This window comes from Gavia stellata, chromosome 3 (assembly GCF_030936135.1).
Source record: "Gavia stellata isolate bGavSte3 chromosome 3, bGavSte3.hap2, whole genome shotgun sequence".
In the NCBI taxonomy this organism is placed as follows: domain Eukaryota; kingdom Metazoa; phylum Chordata; class Aves; order Gaviiformes; family Gaviidae; genus Gavia; species Gavia stellata.
Genome location: NC_082596.1, coordinates 77,974,635 through 77,994,448, shown reverse-complemented (window position 1 = coordinate 77,994,448; position 19,814 = coordinate 77,974,635).

The following is a 19,814-nucleotide window of genomic DNA, read 5'->3' as shown; positions in this document are numbered from 1 at the left end:
GAAAAAGCAACGCAAACTGTTTCTCATCCCCTCGTCTGAGGTCCTGTCTGGATTTCTGAGGGGGACTCTCCACCTTAGATTGAAATCCTCTTAAACCTGCAGGTTAGGATTTTAGATAACGGAGTTTCTGATCCTGAGGGGGTTGAATCCAACCAACTGCTTCCCCCTCCTAAAAAAAACCTGAAAGGATAACTATGATGGAAGGATGGATGGAAAAGAATGTGTTTTCTTAGGTTTGGTCTGTTGCTAAGCGGCTTCTAGATAGCCAGGGTGGCAGAGTATGTGCACCATTTGGTGTAAGGCCCTCGCAATGCTAACAGGCCCTCTGTTTGCAACAGGTTACCTACCACACGGACGAAAAAACCTCTCTAAACTGTGGAGAAAGAGGAAATCTTACTTCTTGGAGCTTTCACCTTCTCCCACAGATGGTGGAGCTGTGTTAGTGGCTCATAATCAGACACCCATCTTTTCTGAAGAAACCTTCTGTCTTCTGTAATTTCTTAGTGCCTATGGGATCTTAAGCGTGAATCCACAGAAACAATGAGCCGGCACCTTCTTCCTGAAGGGCTGTTCACAAGGTCAAAAAGAAAGCAACACCCACCTTTCCAAAATGGTTGAACATTGCTATTTCTCTTGTGCAACTTTAATTGCTCCTATGGACATTTTAACATCACCTTGAGTTTTGCAGTCTCAATCAGTCTGTTCTCTGTTTTTAAACCTGTCATTTGCATAGGCACAGGCCTTATGGTGTTTATAATAAACTTATTTTTTATATATGTTTCTATATCCTACCATTTCCTAGCTTTGAATCTGAGGGGGGTTTTTAAACTGTAGAGGGATAAGTGCACTCAGCTGCTCTGAAGTGGTCTACGCCTTAGAAATATGTGTTCTTTTACACTTTAGTAATACATTTTCATGAGGTGATGGGGTGAGAGTTTAAACTGATTGCTGCAAAATCAGTTTAGGTTATCTGGATTTGTATTTTTTATTGTTATGGTAAAAATAATTTAGAGCTTGTGAAAGGTGCCAGATTGACAGCCTTGAAGTTAAGTTGATTGTTCCATTATTTCCCAGCTCCTCTCTTTCAGCCTTTCAAGGACATCTGCTCTTTTCTAATCTCCCATAACTCAGTTTTTCAGATGACTGCTAAGGCTTCTGAGACAGTGAGAGCCACTTCCCTAGGTATCTTTAGATGATATTTATCAGGCTTGTCTAATTTGAAGATGTCTAATTTATTTCATTAGGTCTAACTTACTTCATTATTCTCTATCTTGTTCTTTCTCCAGTCCCTGAGACCTTTTCATTGGTATTAATGTGCATGAACAGCCTCATCTTCTTAAAGGGCTAGTTCATCTTTTTAGGTACATTAATTACTGTTTAGAGAGGACAGATTCAAAAGGAATCCAGTTTGAAATCATCCGCTGATTCCTTTCCCTTGAATATATTTATCAGTGTTTTCTTTGGGCCATTCAACAAGGTAAGAACAAACCGCAGAGAATGACCTCTTGTTATCCTGTAATTCTCTTGCTAAATTGAATCTCATTTTGCACATATTTCTTCCTTATATGCATGTATTCTTTTACATTCACTTTAGCAAACAGAAGAAGTTTCCACTCTTTTTATGAGCCCTTTTTCTGTGTAAAAGTCCAGCAGTGAAGAACTACCAACATGGTTAGGAGGCTGGAGCCCATGCCCTGTGAGGAGAGGCTGGGAGAAACGGGTCTGTTCTGCTCGGAGAAGAAATGGTAGGTGAGATCTGATAGTTCTTTTCCAGTAAGTAAGAGGTGGCTATAGAAAAGACAAAGCCACTTCTCAAGGCAAAGTGAGAGGACTCACAGCAAAGGATGCAAGATGCAGCAAGGGAGATTCCAGTTGGACATGAGGAAAAAATTATTCCCCTCAGAGGAGTTGAGCACTGGCCCAGGGAGGTGGTGGATCTCCATCCTTGGAGATCTTGAAAACTTGGCCAAATGAGGCCCTGAGCAAGCTGACGTAGGCGGGAAGCTAGCCCTGCTTTGAGCAGGGGGTTGGACCAGCTAACCTCCAGAGCTGATTCAAACTTTAGTCTTTTTCTGATTCTAGGATCGCTCCCTGGGTGAATGCCTTCAGCCGTGTACAGGCAATCACAGCCCTCTAAGACTCTCCTGCTCAATACACCTTCAGACACCCTCTGGCTACTCAGACGTCGAAGTATTGCATTTAGCGATTCGGGAAGCATGTGCAAAGCTCATGTTACCTCAAGTTAAACCAGAGTGCAATGGTTTAACAACACAGTCACTGGATCCCCTACTATGTACTGTAGTTTTGTATTGCCAGTGCTTTTCATTTACTGTAATTCAAGTGAATTCAGTGGAATCTGCCAAAATGCAGTAGGAGTAACTTTATTGTCAATTCAACTATATCATAAATCAGAGGATAAATGAGAACCGAGTTGGAACTGTTGATGAAATTGTTAATGTTAGATTGCTGTGGTAGAAACGAGCCTCCACCTTGGCTTTTTGTATCACCACACCAGACTGTTACTTCACTAACGCTACAGAACGTATAAGGCTGGTGACTTGTGTCCTGTGTTTCAAAATGCAGCATTCCTAGCTGAAGGAAGCTGTGGTACATGAGTAATGTGAGGCATCTACAGATCTGAATTGTTCCTGTTTTTATTAAGTAAGTCGTATGTTCAGCTGTAAATGTTACATTGTCTCTAGAGGCAAAGGATGAGTTGTACATAATGACTATGAATTTCAAATAGAAAGGGCAGATCTGAGCGATTTTAGGACATTTCCTGCAAAAAACCTGAAATGAAGACAGGATTATCTAGACATTATTAATAATTTAGGTTTATTAGACTAGGCAGCACAGGAAAGCCCGTGTTCCCTTCGACTTTGGCCAAGAGATGGCCATCCACCCAAACAAGTGCCACTCCAGCACTGTGCCCAGGCCTGAGCTTTGACCAGAGGGGACATAAGACATTGTCAATTGGCATGTGGTAAAATCAGGGAGTGCAGGAAATTCAGTTTCTCAGGTATCTCATTTTAGAAAGGAAGCCTCAGCACTAAAGGAATAACAGCCTGTGAGGCACTAATCCTGGCGGGACTACAGTACGTTTCAAGGAGATTGGGAAGTTCCTCTCCAGGAAAGAAATAGTGGTGGAGGGTGCTGATAGCAAGCACTTGCCTTGTTCTAGATGGCTTGTGAGACCATCTCAAAAACAAACGGTCTGTGGAGAAAAGTAATGCATGCGTGTGCTGATGGGCCTCCAGGAGGTCCCATGTGATGTCAGCCAGTCTCGTGGAGATGTTTCTGATGCTCTAGAACATCTTAAAGACAGTCAGAGAAGACGTTAAGGCAACTGAATCTTTCTTCTCTGTGGGTGGGACTTCAGTGTTTGGCTGGTATCAAAAGCTATTCAGTTAATCTGGGTTTTCTTTCTAAAAAAAGTCATTTGGTGGTTTTCTCAGCAAAACCTTTTCAAGCAACACTGGTATGCCTTGCACTCGAAAAAAAGGTGAGCTAAAGAAAAACCTAGAAAAAGTATGTCAAATAACAAAAGCAGTCACCACAACTGACAAAAAATGTATTTGCTTCCTATGGAGAATGTGGTTATTCTGCTTTTCACATCCAAACAGGATTTGAATCCACATCCAGTGTCCAGGAAAACTCACATAATACCTCACTCAAACCTCTCAAATAAGAACTAACTCTTTAATGTTTCCTTTGACAAATTGCAACAGGTCATGTAAGTGACATGCTTTATTAAGAATTGATGTCATACAAAAGAGTTTGCGGGGCTAAAATAATATGAAATCTCTGCTCATGCTATTACAGAGCCTGTGCTGTTCCCTCTGAGAAGATATAGGAGGGATAATGTAACACTAATGGTGAAAAATGTATTTTTCTGAGGAGTCTGAGCACAGGGCAGAACATTAACATTTTGTACTCCAGCCTGTCTTGGTACAGCACTGCAATAATAGGGTAATGCTGTTGACCTCTGTGAACTACATTGAAAGGAGAGCCGAACTCAGCCCAATTCTTTCCTGAAGTTCATAGAAAAGCATGTTAAATCAGATTTGATCTGAAAAGGTAAACATCACAAAACAGGGTCTTTTCCCTGATACATTCCTTGTAGCGTGCCAACTGTCTATGAAAAGCTGACGTAATTTTCCGGCTCTAGATTAATTTCCGGGCCATGCTCTGAGGCAAACGAGGCTGTGTTTCAAATCACAGAATCACAGAATCACAGAATGATAGGGGTTGGGAGGGACCTCTGGAGATCATCTAGTCCAACCCCCCCACCACAGGAGGTTCATCTAGAGCAGGTTGCACAGGAATGCGTCCAGGAGAGTTTTGAATATCTCCAGAGAAGGAGACTCCACAACCTCTCTGGGCAGCCTGTTCCAGTGCTCTGCCACCCTCAAAGCAAAGAAGTTCCTCCTCATGTTTAGATGGAACTTCCTATGACCAAGTTTGTGCCCGTTACCTCTTGTCCTGTCACTGGGCACCACTGAAAAAAAGAAAAGAAAATCAACTCTGTCCGCTAAACCGAGAACACAGGGTCATGGAAACAACAGAACAAGTTGGGTTGGAAGGGGCTTGGGGAGGTTGCGCAGTGCAGCCCCCTGCACCACAAAGGGCCAGCTTCAAGGCTGGAGCTGGTTGCTCAGGGTCCAGGTGGGTCTTGGGAATGTCCCAGGGCAGAGGGTCCACTGCCCCTCTGGGCAACTGCTCCAGTGCTTACCCACTCCTGCAGGGAGGGCATCCAGCAAAACGTAGCTAAACAAGAGTCAGCTGGCCTGTTAACACAGCTGTACTGAAATACTCTGTTTTCCTGAAATACACCAAAAAAAAAGGGACAGTGCATGGGAGAACAGAGAGGTCTCAGTAGTAAATGAGTGGTTATCAACAAATTACCATTGATTTACAGAGAGGATGTACAGAGATTTATACGAATGGTATGTTTTGTCAGGCTAACTGCTAAAACTGCCAATGGAGGGGCCTTACTGTGCAAAAATGAGCAGCAGGTGCTGATCATAAAAAGAAGTTAAAAGTCTCAAACAGCTGGTAAGGACAACACTTGAATTTATGGCTGGTAGCACCAAGCAAAGCTGTCAACTGTTGTTTCCAAGCAAGGTCTGGGGACAGGAGTCTAACAAACAAATGCATCATGATTACTGGAAATCCACTGTATTTGCCTCCAGACTACCAACTGAGCTTGAAGGTCACAGACAGAAAGATTGGCTCTAGCTCTAGAGCTGCTCGCCTCCTTACATGTGGAAGATGCATGCTAGCAGGAACAAATTGATCTCACACGTGGCACATGTAAGAAACGGCCCAGAAACAACTTGTCAAAAGAAGCCAAAGCATATGCAGCCCTTGATAACAGCTTCACAAGCTCTCATTATATAAATGCCCTTTGGCGGGGCATGACCTCGTTCAACAAACTGTTCAAAAACACTGTCTCCCTGCACCCCTGAAGGATGTAGGATGGATCTGCATGAGCCCAGGATGCTGAAGAAGCACTGCGGAGTGGAGCAGTGTGCACAAGCGATGCTTCCTCAGAGGTGGGCGAGCAGAACCATTGCAAACACCGAATAGAAGCCGCTTCCTCCGATAGGCGCCCCTGCAGTGATTTCCTGGCTTAGGGGAAAAGCTTGTTTGGCCTGACTATACGTGTGCTCTTAAATGCCGTGCCTGCTGCTTCTCATGCGGATGTGTCCGTTCACAAACCACTCTGTGCTCCCTAGCAGGAAAGTGAAACGAGCTGTGAGTCCCCAGGGAGGCTGCAAGAGAGAGAAAGCTTTGGGGAGAAGTGATGAACTGGATAGGAAGTGGGAGGGCAAAGGGAAAGCACTAGGAGAAACTTGGGAAGCTGGGGAAGACTGCTGGGAGAAACAGGAATTCTGCAACATTTGGAATAATAAGCAAATGAAGAAATTGCAGCTGGCTGTGGATGAGAGGAATGTTAGAAGGATTTTGAAGATGAAATAACCAATCTTAAAAGAAGAAGATGCACCTGGGGCATTGTGTATATGCACAGCACTAAACAGTGGCTTTCCAGGAGTGAAAAAGACATTTAAGCACTGATGCACTTACTTGTTCCAGCTCCTGAGGGAAATGTGTCCATGCAAGAGCTGATCTCTTGAGTGCTTGAAGGGAGCAATTAAGGGCATTGCTAGCAAGCTACGTGATTTCTTAACAGCAACTGCCTCTGCAGACAATGTTGAAGTCAGGCCAGTTCTGGGCTTGGGAGTAACGATGAAGTCTTATGAGGACGGGAAGTACCAGAACAAACTGGTGAACAAAACAGTAGGTACCAAACCAAAATGGGACATAAAAGAGTAGCCCATTCCAATAGGTCCAGCTGGTGTGTGTTCAGGAGCTTGGGAAGGACATAAGCCTGACACTGAAGAGCTGCAAAGGAAATTATGTTATAGTATATAACACATCGTAAATATTAATGCATACTCTATGTTAAATGTTTATTAGATAGAGGTACTAAAATTAATTTTATCAATTTAAATTTATGTTAAATGCTTATGTTTCATTTTTACTTTAAATGTATTATTTTTTTAATTTGTGTATATTTATAAACTGTATGTGTGATGTAAATTATATACGCAATATACTCTATATGTATATTGTTATATATTTATAGAACTCATAGCATGTAATATGTGCCTATGTTAATATAATTATCTATTAATAGATTATATACTATTAAATTACATAATAACATAATATCACATATTATGTTATATTATGTAATATTACCATGTTTTATATATTATATAATGTCAACAGTTTTCCTAGATGCTTTTACATACATTGCATTATACATTCTATCTAGATAAATACATATTATATAATGTATAAAATAATATATATTGCGTGTTTTTAAAAATTAATTTCTCACTGAAACCTGATTTTGTGCTAGAGGGTTAAAGATATGCAAAATGCTGAGTCTCTGTTTTGTTCTGGGGTTTTTTTCAGATTAAAAAAAAAAAGCTTTCTAGGTGGTCCAGAGAATCAAGAGCCAGTAAACCTTGTGCCTGTAGCTGGCAAATAGGTTTAATTAATCATTTGAAATTAAAAAAAACCAAACAAAAAAACAGATAGGACAACATAATGTAATTAATAATTCAAAAACCTTTGAGGAAGTCCTTTCTTAGCAGCTATAAAAACGCAGAATCTTCTTATGGCTACAAATCTGTCCATGATACAGAAAACAGAGTAGGACTGAGAAATAGATTTTCAGGATGGCAAAAGATTAGAAACGTCAAAATGTTTAAAAACATTAAGCTTCAACAGTTCATGTGCATAACATATTAGATACTTGGAAATTTGGAAAGAGGATGTGAACAGTGAATTAGCAAAATCTGTGGAGGCCACATGGCTATTTGTTTTAGTTAAAACCTGAGAATATTACAAGGCAAGCCAAATGAAGAAGAACCTAATGAAGGACAAATAAATGGAGGATACCGTGATGAACAGCCCTCCATACTGAATACAAAGGAAAGAGCACTGGAGGGAAAAGATAAAACTCTTCAAACACTTTCTTGAATTTTAGATGGAGAACACCAACATGATGGACATCTGGGCACTATTGTATGCAGCTCAGGGGAGACTTCTGCTTGATGGGTGATTCCAGGCAGATAAAACACTGAAATGTCACACAGGGACACAAACTGGGAAAATGTAACAATTCCTTTCTCTCTTTTTGAACTGGTTTTATTTGCTTGTCCCAAATGCAGGCTCCTCTCAGAGGTGCTCATGAAAGAAGACAAGAGCCAGCAGCCACGATACTAGTCGGACAGGAGGAAAAGGTGAATCTCCCAGAGGATGACTAAGCACTGGAACAGGCTTCCCAGAGAGGTGGTGGGATGTCCATTTTGTGAGATATCTGGGACTCAGGTGGACAATGCCCTAAGCAACCTGATCGAACCTCGAAGTTGGCCTTTTGTGGAGCAAGGGGTTGAACAAGATCATCCTGAATCATTCCATCCTGAATCATTCTGATCCCCAGGACAATAGTCTGATGCTCTCCTCTGAGCCATCAGGATACAGAATTAAATGACTGTCTCATCCAGCTGGACAATTCATTTGTACTGATATCAACTTTTCTGTGTTATATCAAAAATACAAACCAGATGCCTGTTTCAAATCTTGTCTAGCAGAAGATAAACCAGTTGTTTTTATTGCATGTCATGAACACAGAATGGAATTTGCAAGTAATATTGAAAGATTATGAGATGTAATATATAAGTATCATCAGGCATTCTTTAGGAAAAGCCTGTACGTTTGTACAGCATGTTCAGAGTCTCCAAATGCCCTGGCAATAAAGCTACTGACTAGCCAAAGCTGCCCCACACATAACAATACAAAAACTAAGATTCCTTTTTGATCAGCTTTGAGCATGTTGAAGTTTCCAGTGGGATCAGGTGCAGTAATAGACAAAACCAGAGCTCACTGCAAACTGTGAAGATATGGTAGATGAAAAGCTGGACATGAGCCAGCAATGTGCACTCGCAGCCCAGAAAACCAACCGTATCCTGGGCTGCATCAAAAGAAGCATGGCCAGCAGGTCGAGGGAGGTGGTTCTGCCCCTCTACTCCACTTTGGTGAGAGCCCCACCTGGAGTACTGCATCCAGCTCTGGGGTCCTCAGCACAGGAAAGACATGGACCTGCTGGAAGAGGTCTAGAGGAGGGCCACAAAAGTGATCAGAGAGATGGAACACCTCTCCTATGAGGAAAGGCTGAGAGAGTTGGGGTTGTTCAGCCTGGAGAAGAGAAGGCTCCGGGGAGACCTTATTGTGGCCTTTCAATACTGAAAGGGGGCTTATAAGAAAGATTGGGACAAACTTTTTAGTAAGGCCTGTTGCGATAGGACAAGGGGTAATTGTTTTAAACTAAAAAAGAGTAGATTTAGACTAGATATAAGGAAGAAATTTTTTACAATGAGGGTGGTGAAACACTGGAACAGACTGCCCGGAGAGGTGGTAAGTGCCCCATCCCTGAAAACATTCAAGGTCAGGTTGGATGGGGCTCTGAGCAACCTGATCTAGTTGAAGATGTCCCTGTTCATTGAAGGGGGGGTGAGACTAGATGACCTTTAACGGTCCCCTCCAACCCAAACCATTCTATGATTCTGTGATTACCATCCTTTTTCAGTTGCTCCCTGAGGGTGTGCACAGCTCTGAGCAGTGTGAGCACCTTCTGGCACTCTTCAGTCCAAGACCCAGCTTTGTGGCATTCAGAGCAATCTGGACAAGCCATCATATCCTCCGAATGATACATGGGTCCCACTGAAGTCCACAGTTAACTCTTACTGATTTCCACAAGGCCACTTTCCACTTTCTGAAATAGTTGGGTCCCTTTACACTAAGTAAAAGGTTATTTTTATTTGAGTTTTTATTTTTTATTTTTTATTTTTTTATTTGAGCTGACTAGTGCTGATAAAATGGATGGGTTTTTTTAAATTACTTTTGTCTCTGACAATGGACAACAAGGTGAAACTTTCTTTTAAGTAATTTCTCAGGTTCAATCCAAAGTGTTACATTGCTCAGGAAGGAAGAGACTGATGTATGAAGGGAGGGCGAGGTATTTCCTATGAGCTGAGATTTGTTTGAGTCCCTTTTATTGATTTTTGCCTTACTGATAGAAAGTGGCAAACAGTGAGAGTATAGAAGGAGTGACATGAAGGTGGTTGTCTGTCTCAGCTGAGTTAATTTTCTTGTCAGCTGATGTTCTGAATTTGCTCCCTTTGGCTTGATCGGTAATACCTTTGCTGGTTGCCGGGTGTCAACTTTGCTTTCCTTTCCTCTCCCCTTACCCTGCCCTACTCTCCTCCCTCCATTTCTGCTCCACCACAAGGAATCTGGTAGGTTTATCCATTAGGCAGCAGCAGATGATTCAGTTCGGGAAGTCAAGGAAAAAACTGGGAAGAAAAAATCAACCTTTTCAATATATAGCCCGTAGACAAAGAGATCTTTCTGGTCAAGGAGCTGTGAAGTAAAAAGCAGTCTCCTATTGATTATTTCCTCCTGAGGTCAAGAAGGTAAGACTTCATATTTTCTTACAAAAGTGGGTGGATTCTATCAAAGATACCTAAATGCTTCTCTTCCAGATTGAAAGAATTTAATTTAACTGAAATAATGCCTACAAAGGATTACATTTTGACTAGTTGCTTGAATCAAAGAGGATAATCTCTTATGTTACTGATGTTGACTAAACTTTGCCAGTGTTGTCATCCACTGAGCAATGGTATTCCTGGTTTGGCTGAGTCTATCAATCAGGGAACCAGGGGCAGGACAGGTCTGTGGGAGCTGGAAGCAATGCACAGTGGCAGGGGGGTTCTGTTTAAAAAAGACTGTTTGCCCTTAGTGTAAACCTAGTGTCCATAAGAAGTTAAGGGCATTCCTAAGGATCCTTTGAAGACAGTTTTCAGTTGCAAACAGGGAGGTCCTACCCTTTTACTGTTTTTTTCTCATATAGAGAAAAATCTGGCCAAACATTTAAAAAACCTCTGGTGCTTTGCCCTGTTCAGTTGCAGCTGGGTATGCCAAATGTTTAACTTCATGAGTTAATGAGTATACTTAAGCTTTCATCATTTGTTTTACAGCATCAGTATTAGAGGACAAAGGGATGTAGGCACTGGAAAATAAAATGCTGCTTCAATTTCTCTATTACATTACAGCTATTGTTACACGTCATGTGAAAAATCTCAGATCACTTGAAAAAGTGTCCTGAAGAGAGAATTTACTTCTTGAAATTAATTTCAATGACAGAGATCGCATGACCATGTTATAAACCAGGGCTGTCTACTCTTGGATTCATACATTAGCTCTAACAGGAGATAGCTGTCACTATTGCCCTGATCCAGCAGATCAGAACTTTGAACCACACAAAGGCAGTAGCAATGTTTATTTGTGCTCTTTCAGCTAAGCACACACTTCAATATACTTGTTAGGCCGGCACCTTGCCACTTTCTTTCCAGCTGGTAGGTTGCACAAAACTTACCTAAAAACATACAAAATCAGGTATAGCTCTGCAATGTAGATATGAGACATACAAGTTACAGATGCTTGCTAGCTGAGGACAGAGGGAATACACAAACATTTGTGAGTGCTTTCCCTCCTACTAGCACTTTTCATTTAAAAGGAGTCCACACTGGCCCATGATGGTGTCAGTGACAAGGCCCCTTGGGTATGATCCACATCACTCCAAATCTCTTGGGAAAACACTGGGAAGGTGGAAAGGTATATTTAACTGAATGGCTGCTCCGGGCATGTGAAGTAATGCAAGAGAAAGAGGTATAAAGAAGAATTTTCTGGTAGTCTCCCAAGTTTCTAGGCACACCCTGACTTCTCGTCCTTCCCAGTTTGGCTTTCTTTACTGACAGGAATTTATGTTCTTCTCTGTCAAAAGAAGATTTCAAGAGAAATCAACAGCACAAACTGAAGCTTCTCCTTCAGGAGGCTGCAATAACTGTTGCTACTTTTCCTTCCAAAGAACTCATGAGTTCTTTGAGAAACATGGTTACCTACACTAATTAATGGTAACCAGGTGTACTGATGGAGACTGGTTGCGACTCCTCCTTTGCCACCTTCACCATGGTGGATCCTCACCACTCATACCCCAGTTCGCCTAGTTACATTTATGCTTTTTCCATAAAGAATTTACCATGGGTGTTATGGGCAGTGTCCAGCTGCCTCTTTCTGAGAGTTGGTGCATGAATTGTAAAGTAGATAGCTCCAGCTAGCAAGCAGATCATGTCATCTGTCAGGGAACTTCATGTCAAGAAATACATTCTCTCTTCAAGTCACTTCCAATGGACAGGAACCTTTGAATTTATTACTGCCAGTACAGAAAGAACAGTAGAAATGGCCTTGAGATAAAGCTATCATTTATACTCCAAGTGCTGCAGAAGATGTATATGTAGTTGTGCTCCAGGTTTGAAAGCCTTATGGGTGTTATGGTGGAAAGAATACCAGAAGAGTCTGTTTCAGCTTTGGTCTTGATTTGTGCCCAAGTTTCCCCTGTATATATATACACACATATATATGTGTATATTTATACATATATATGTAAATATAAAATACATATAAAAATTAAAAATGCATCAAGAATAACCGAGTGCCTGTAGAGTAACTGTCCAGAAGGTCAGGCCAAGAGTCAGGGTTTCTTCTGCTTGGTGATGGAGGAGAGGTGACAGGCAACTCAACATAGGTACACCTTGTTTGCAAGAGACCCGGTGAAGACTCGGCACCACTTGTGCTCACTGAAAGCAGCAAAACTGCTCCTGCAACGCTTAACATTCAAACCAACTGCACTTCCAGTATTACCCCATTTTGCGCCGTGCAGAGGATAAACGAGCTGAATCACAACACTATTCACTGTTGCAATGTTAACAGCTGTGCTCTAGGGCTACTCACTTCGAATACATTAGTCCTTTGTTCGATCCCTTTGTTTTTCCAAGTGCTCTGACTGCGCTTGTGAGGGAGGGGTGCTGGATAACACAACTTTATCTCAGAAATGGGGTCAAAATAAGTGCCATCAGAGAAAGCTTTCCTATCCAGGAACAGTGATGCAAAGCATACCAGGGAGCAGGGAAGGAAAGACAAATCCAGGTCCTTATGCTGGCTCTACAAGGTGGACAGGGGAAATACGTGTATTGACCAGATTTGGATCTGTTGAGCAGCAGAATCGGGACAGCAAATGCAAGCAGATGAAGTGTACTGTGAGATATTCCAGGTGAAAGCCCCTGTCAGAAATGCCACCAAAATCCTTTTCGCCTCAGACATTGATTTGCAGAATGTTTAGAGGATGCAGGTAAAACCAGAGCAAGATTGAGAACAGGGGTTTTGGCCCTGGGAATTCAAGAATAGCTCACCAGAGCAATCAGGAAAGCCTTGCAATGTGAGACAACTTCAGTTACAGTAACTTGCTTTCCAGGATTCAGAGAATTTTCCTGCAAAAGATCCCATCCTTAAGCTCCAGGCTTGCTTTACGTGGTTTCCTTCCTATTAGCTCTACTTAGGGAAATATTTTTCAATCTTGCATTGCAGGGAAACAGACAACATGAAAAACCCATTAAGCTTAAAGCTCTTCAGGGAAAACAGAATTAAAAGTTATCTCAAAACACCTTTTTACATGGAAAATATTTATAACAGTGGACTGGTAGCTGGTCTATGTATGCAAAAATTTTAGTGTGGATATGCTAATTAGTGACATCTTCAATGGGTGTTTGCACAACTTTATAAACCTACATCCATGCAGCTAAGTTAGAGCATAGGGTGCTTGGAAGGGATTACTTTTACACCAAGTAGGGAGTCATGATCAGCTGGCCCTTCTTGGAGGTTAGCAGCTTTATGAATCAGGTAGAGCTCCACAGGCATATTTTTGGCCATGAAATTTGTTTCCCCAATACCTCTGAATAGCAAAATTTATAATATAAATAATATAATAGAATCAGAGAAACGTTTAGTTTGGCAGAGACCTATAGAGTTCTATAGTCTAAACTCCTGCTTCAAGCAGGGCTAACTTCAAAGTTGGATCAGGTTACTCAGGGCATTATCAAGTCGAGTCCCCAGAATCTCCCACAATGGAGATTCCATTATTTCTGGGCAACTTGCTCTAGTGCTTGCCTGCTCATGTGGTGAAGAGGTTCTTCCCTCCATCCAGCTGGGACCTTGCTTGCTGCAACTTGTGTCTGCTGCCTCTTGCTCTTTGGCTCTTCATCTCAGAGAAGAGTATGGCTCCACTTCTCTGTAATCCCTTTCTAGGTAGTGGAAGACTGCAGTCAGCCCCCTCTCAGCCTTCTCTTTCCAGGCTGAGCAGAACCTGCTCTCTCAGCCTCTTCCCGCACATCACAGGCTCCAGACCACTAACCATCTTGGTGCCCTGGTTTCCCTCCAATTTGTCAAAAAGTGCTGTGTTCTGCGGGGCCAAAACTGGACACAGGACTCCAGATGTCAGCTCACAAGTGATGAATAGAGGAAAAGAATCACTTTCCTTGACCAGCTGGCTATGCTTTTGCCAGCGCAGCCCTGTATGTGGCTAGTCTTCATTAAGACAAGGGCACACTGTTGATCCCTTGTAAGCCTGCTGTCCGCCCAGGCCTCCAAGTCCTTTCCTGCAGAGCTGCAAGCTAGCCAGACAGCCCCAGCCTGCACTGATGAATTGGGTGGCTCCATTCAAAGTACAGGGCTTTGCACCGGTCATTGCCAAACTTCATGAAGTTCCTGTTGGCCCGTTCCTTCAGCTTGTCCAGGTGCCTCTGAATGTGAGCCCTGCCTTCCAGGATATCGATCACTCCTCCTAGTTTGGTGGGATTATCACAAATTCTATTAATACATTATAAAATCATATTTATGTAAGAATTAAATAATAAGAACAATCTCATCCAGTGTAAGGCATTATCTGTGTTTGTATTGTTATCATACCTTCTCAGAACTAAACAATGCTGGCATAAATGAAGAAATGGTTTAAATTTCTCTTGAGAATGGTCTGCTTTCATTCCCAAGATGCATGCTAATCCATGTCAGCATGGTTTTTGTGCTGAGTTTGAAGTCTTGGTTTTGTTGAGGAACTTCAGAAGGGGAATCTTTAGTAAAAGTCTACAGATCTTGTTAATGCAAATGGCAAATGAAGAACCCCTCTAAATCACACAGACAATTAGATTTGGTTCAGTTCCATTTCACTGATTTCGCCAAGAGGACCTGCAACATACTTCAAATATTTCTGTTAGTAAACCACAAATAATTTAAAGCACATGAGGTCACTGAGTAAGAAAACACAAGAATATTTGACAGCAAAAGCTAATGAATGCTAAGTGTGGTGGCAAACACTAGGTATAAAATGCAAAGTTTTCAAAGTGTGAGGAGTTATCTCTGAATTCCCATTTGGTGTAACACAACTACAATGAATATTTATTGCCACCTTATTTAGCAGCATGAACAAAAGGAACTGTTCTAAATAAACAACACTATGACAGTTTCACTGCTGTTAGCTTGACGTTCTTGGCTGAAGTCAATCAAACTGAAAGACAAAGCAATCAGGGAAAAGACTAAGTCAAACATCCAAATTACACAGTTTCTATTTTTGTGTTAACTACCGTCATCACTGATTTGTCCAAGACTTACTAGTGTGAGGAAGCTGTTGGTGAAATTTGACAGGTGTCAGCATGGCATTTGCACGCTTCTAGATTGAAATGCAGGCTTTAAATGTAAATTTACATGACTTGTTTTAAGGTTTCCTTAGCATATCAGTAAAACTTTGAAGTGATATAAAGGGGGGTAAAATTTACTAAGTAGAGCAATGTACATTTAAGAGGATGAAATTAGGTAGTCAATAATACGGGGGGGACGACGACAAAGAGGCAAGCTCTGTCTTCATAACTTCTTGCAATGTCCTACTGGCTGCTCTTGCTGCAGTACCTCACCTCTACCCTTCGATGTACAAACGAAACCACCTCTCCAGTGCAGCTGTGCTGATAATAGCAGGTGACTCACTTTCAACCTCTTTGTCCTCAGACCTAGTTTGACAGCCACTTTATTCTTCAGAGCGAGCAAAGCAAAACTTTAAATGTGTCACTAACTCACACAAAAACCTCCTGTGCGTATTTAGTAACCCATCTGCTCTGCAAATCTGAACTCAGGTCAGAGATGTGCTGAACCCTTTGACTCAATCCAAGTAATATACATGTTCGTAAAGTATTTGCAAGCTTGGTATATGAATACAAGACAGGATGCACATTGCCTAGGTAAGCTCAGAGGCTTGCTGCCCCCAGCTTCCCACAGCTGGCACTTTGCAGGGCAGTGCATGGCTCTTAGTGTATGTGCACGCTCTTAGTGCATGTGCACAGCACCTCTTGGTCTCTCTCGTTCACTTAGATCAGGGCTGCATCTTCATCCCCCAGAACACCAGGGAAGGCTGGAGGAGATACGTACCCAGGAGCTTTTCTCCAGCATCTTTATTGAGTGTCATCTTCTGAAATGTTATGTCTGTAGCAGACTATTTAATGTAAACTGGTGCTTGTCAGGGAGGGGATACATAACTGGAAAATCATATTGCACCAGCAGGTTGGCCTGCTTAATTCTGTTTGGTTAGTTCATAGACCAGTTTGAGAGGAACATTCTTCACCAGAATTTACCTACCGTGTGGAAGAGACAACCCTTTCACGCTGACTCTGTGCAAAGGCTTCCCCATGTAAATTCAGCTAAGACTTCAGATGCCTGAGCATGCATCGCATCTGCCCATGTAACACTGAAAAGTAAATCCTCAGTACATCAGCCAAGGTCCACACCCAGGCATTCAGCTGGAAGACAGTTATCCTCTAAAACCCTCATCAACAAGAAGTGTGTTCATAATCGACCACCTCATTGGAGTCATGTAAATAACCATGCTGGCCATAATGCCAGTGTGAAATGAAGATGCTATGGCCCTATGTCTGTGCCTGAAAATCTTGAAAAAAAAGAGTAAAATGTGGCAAAGAAAACCCAGAGATTTAAATCCCAAATGCCAGTTAGTTCTACAGTATTTTCTCTGTACAGTCAGCCTATCAAGAATAGATTTATTTCTATTGCAAGTTCCTGTGGAATGGAAAGTACATACACATCAGTGCACCGGCCATGACAGCGATCACTTCTTTGCAGCTGTGACTCTGAATATGTCTTTCTAAATGAGTTTTCTAAAAGCATGTATGTATATATCACAGTCATATCATGTGGTTTTGTTATACTAGAAAGGCTTTGTCCCAACCCTGCTACTTATGCAAGAAGCCCCGTTTTAGGATCTTACGTAGTGCTTTGGACAAGGAGAATGAAGTGAGATTTTTTTTTTATATAATACAGTGTCATAGCACCAAATAAGGAGACCATACCTCTTATCTTTCTTTGGACTCAGGACTGAAGTATGGGCTGGAATGAAGGAGACATGCTGCCTTTGGGAGAGAAAACAAGGCAAGTTCAAGAGGTCTTTGCTGAGTTTTTGACTGTTCAACTTTTAGGACCGATTTCTAATGTCACAGAAATACATTCCCGTATAAATCATCAGCTCTGCTCTTTGTGGAGATCCTTCAGTGTTTAGGTATTCAGAGACAGTTTTCTTCCTTTATCATAAGCTTTCTTTGTTCAATGCCTATATTCAGTCAAGTAGCTTTTTCAGACCCAAGGAAGGTCCTCCAAAAGGACATATTCTAAAAAGTCAGGAAGTAATTTCCTAATACAACTTCACACCTCCCCGGATGCTAGTTTGAAATTAATCATCTGTTCTGGGGACAGCAGATGGAAAATAATATTCCTGATTAAATGGGTCTAATGAGAGCTGGAGTACCTGTGCTGACTGCTAATTTTAAAAGATGTCCTAAGGAGTTTTTTGACTGCATAAAGGGGGAATATTGATGTTTTCTGTCTTCAAAAACAATATTCCCCCCACTTCTTTGATATTGAGGAACTTTGACAAAGCAGACGACTGGCCAATCTATTTGGATTTTGCCCTCCTTGAGTTTAGGATCTGGGAATGACACTTGGCTTTATTTCTCAGTCACAGAAGTGAGGTGACAGCCTGATTTGAGTTTCACACCACAGCTCCAAATCTTAACATCCTTCTCAGCTGCCAGAAGGAGGACAGAGCAAGGAGGAAGCACACATTGCTTTCTAGGATACAAATAAAAGGGACATTATAGGATCTTTTTCACTGAAGCTCCCTCAACAGAAAGGCACCTGGAGCAGCTCTGCAATCAGCTCCCGCAGTAGGTCCTCTCTAAACTGCTGTCCTTGCTGTTTCTTTCTGGTACTGTGCTGTGCTGTTCTCCTTTGATCCCTCATTTTATCCCCTTCCATGACCAGGTTTACTTTATCCTGTGTTTTAGCTGCCCAGTTATATCTTCCCTAGCCTATACGTCTCTGTCTCTCAGGTCTTGCTCCCTTCCTTCCTCTCACACACCTTTCCTGTCCCAATTTTCTCACTTTTTTTAGGCTTGTCTGTTGCAGAGAAAGTAGAACCTGTCTAGCATACAGCTAGACAAAAACCATGAACTAATTTTTCATAAAATAGATCAACCCTCTTTCTAAATCTCTTAATTACCATTTCCCTTTCTCACTGCTCAGAAGCACAATGCTTCTGTCCTCCCTGCTGTCCCCTTTTTCCTGCATCTCCCCCAGCACAGCCTGCTCCTGCTATAAGCCATCGTCTCTTCAATAAGAGCAGTCTTATTTTTGGTGCGGCAGGAACTTCATCCTGCCCTAGTTCATGCAGTGTACTTTTTCCTTCTTTCTTCCTTGCACGATTTGTTGCTGCAGCTTATCACACACGCTCTGCTCCCCTTCTGCTACAGCTTCAAAGCACTCCAGATTTTTTGATTTGCCTCTCCTACTGCTCCAAGACTCTGAGTGATACAGAGAACCTCCTACAGCCAGAAAGTAACTGTGATTTCTAGCGATGATGTTTGCTATAACTATTTAAAGCACACTTAAGAAGACACATAATAAGTAGGTTTGAGGGAAGTGGTAGCAATCCACCCACTATGTTCCTTTTAGCTAACACTTTAATTAAATATTAAAGATATGGTTCTCAGGAAGATTTAAAATAATCCACTGACAGAAAAAAGAGACAGGTTAAAAAAACAGCAGAAAAAGAAATAATCCCCCCCAGAGACTTACCACACCTTCACACTGCTTTTAACATAATGTTACTGTGCTGATGAGGGAAGAGCTGTTCCAAAGGGAAATAACAAACCTTACGCTTTCCAGTGCTAGATCCCTCTAGACGTTCTCAGGGAGTCCCACTAGGGATTGCAAATTATTTGATGCCTAACTAAACATACTAGTTTCCTCTTTCATAAAGTGTAGCAAAAAAGTTGTTTATAAAACTGAGTAAATAAATTACTTGAAATGTTTTTCCTCACTCAAAAGACACATTCTGCTGCTGGATGCACAGAATTGATACACAGTTTGAGGGGAAAAGTATATATCCACTGAGTATAGCATCGTCTCCAAGTATGAAGCAGGTGAGATAAATCACGGCAAGATCTGTGCAGATTTGTGGTACGAAGCATTTCCATTGGTAACTGAGATAAAGCACACCAGGTGGGTACCGCAAATGGTCAGAGGAGAAAGAGAAGAGGAGCTGATGGAGATGAGAAATGCAAGAAACCAGCTATGTCCACAAAACTGAGTGACTCTGACCTGCATAACCATTCTGCTGAAAGCTTTGATTGTTTTTCTCCCTATCCAGCTGACAAACTGCTACACTGGCAAAGCATCTATAGATAAACTGAGCAGCATTTTTGCACCAATACTGCAAAAATACCTGCTCTGCTGCTTCTTCACTTGTGTTTGAACTCCATTGGCCTTCATTATTCTTTTGTTCTTCTCTGCCGTGTGTCGTTTTAAATCAAACTCCAAACCCCAAAACTCTCTGTATAGTCTCCACTGTTGCTGTAATACAAACAGAAACTGGCCAACCATTTCAATTTGGTCTTGTGTTAGCCATATAATGGAAAGTGTTTTCAAACACACACTGTTTTCCCCCCTCCAAATTAGTCTTGCAATCGATACTACCCTGCTTTCAATTAAAATATCACCGCAACAGATATATATCTATAAGGTGCCTAGAATTTCACAATAGAAAACCTATTACTTTGAATACAAAAGTAGGCCAAAATGATTGAATTCCTGAGGCAACAGAAACGATACTGGTGATTTTATTCAGCACGTGTCCAATACGCTTTTCCATTCGTAATCCACATTTTTTAATGCTTTTTCTTATACCATTCTAAACATTACCTTCAGCTTTTATGGAGTCCCTTAGAAAGTTTTTT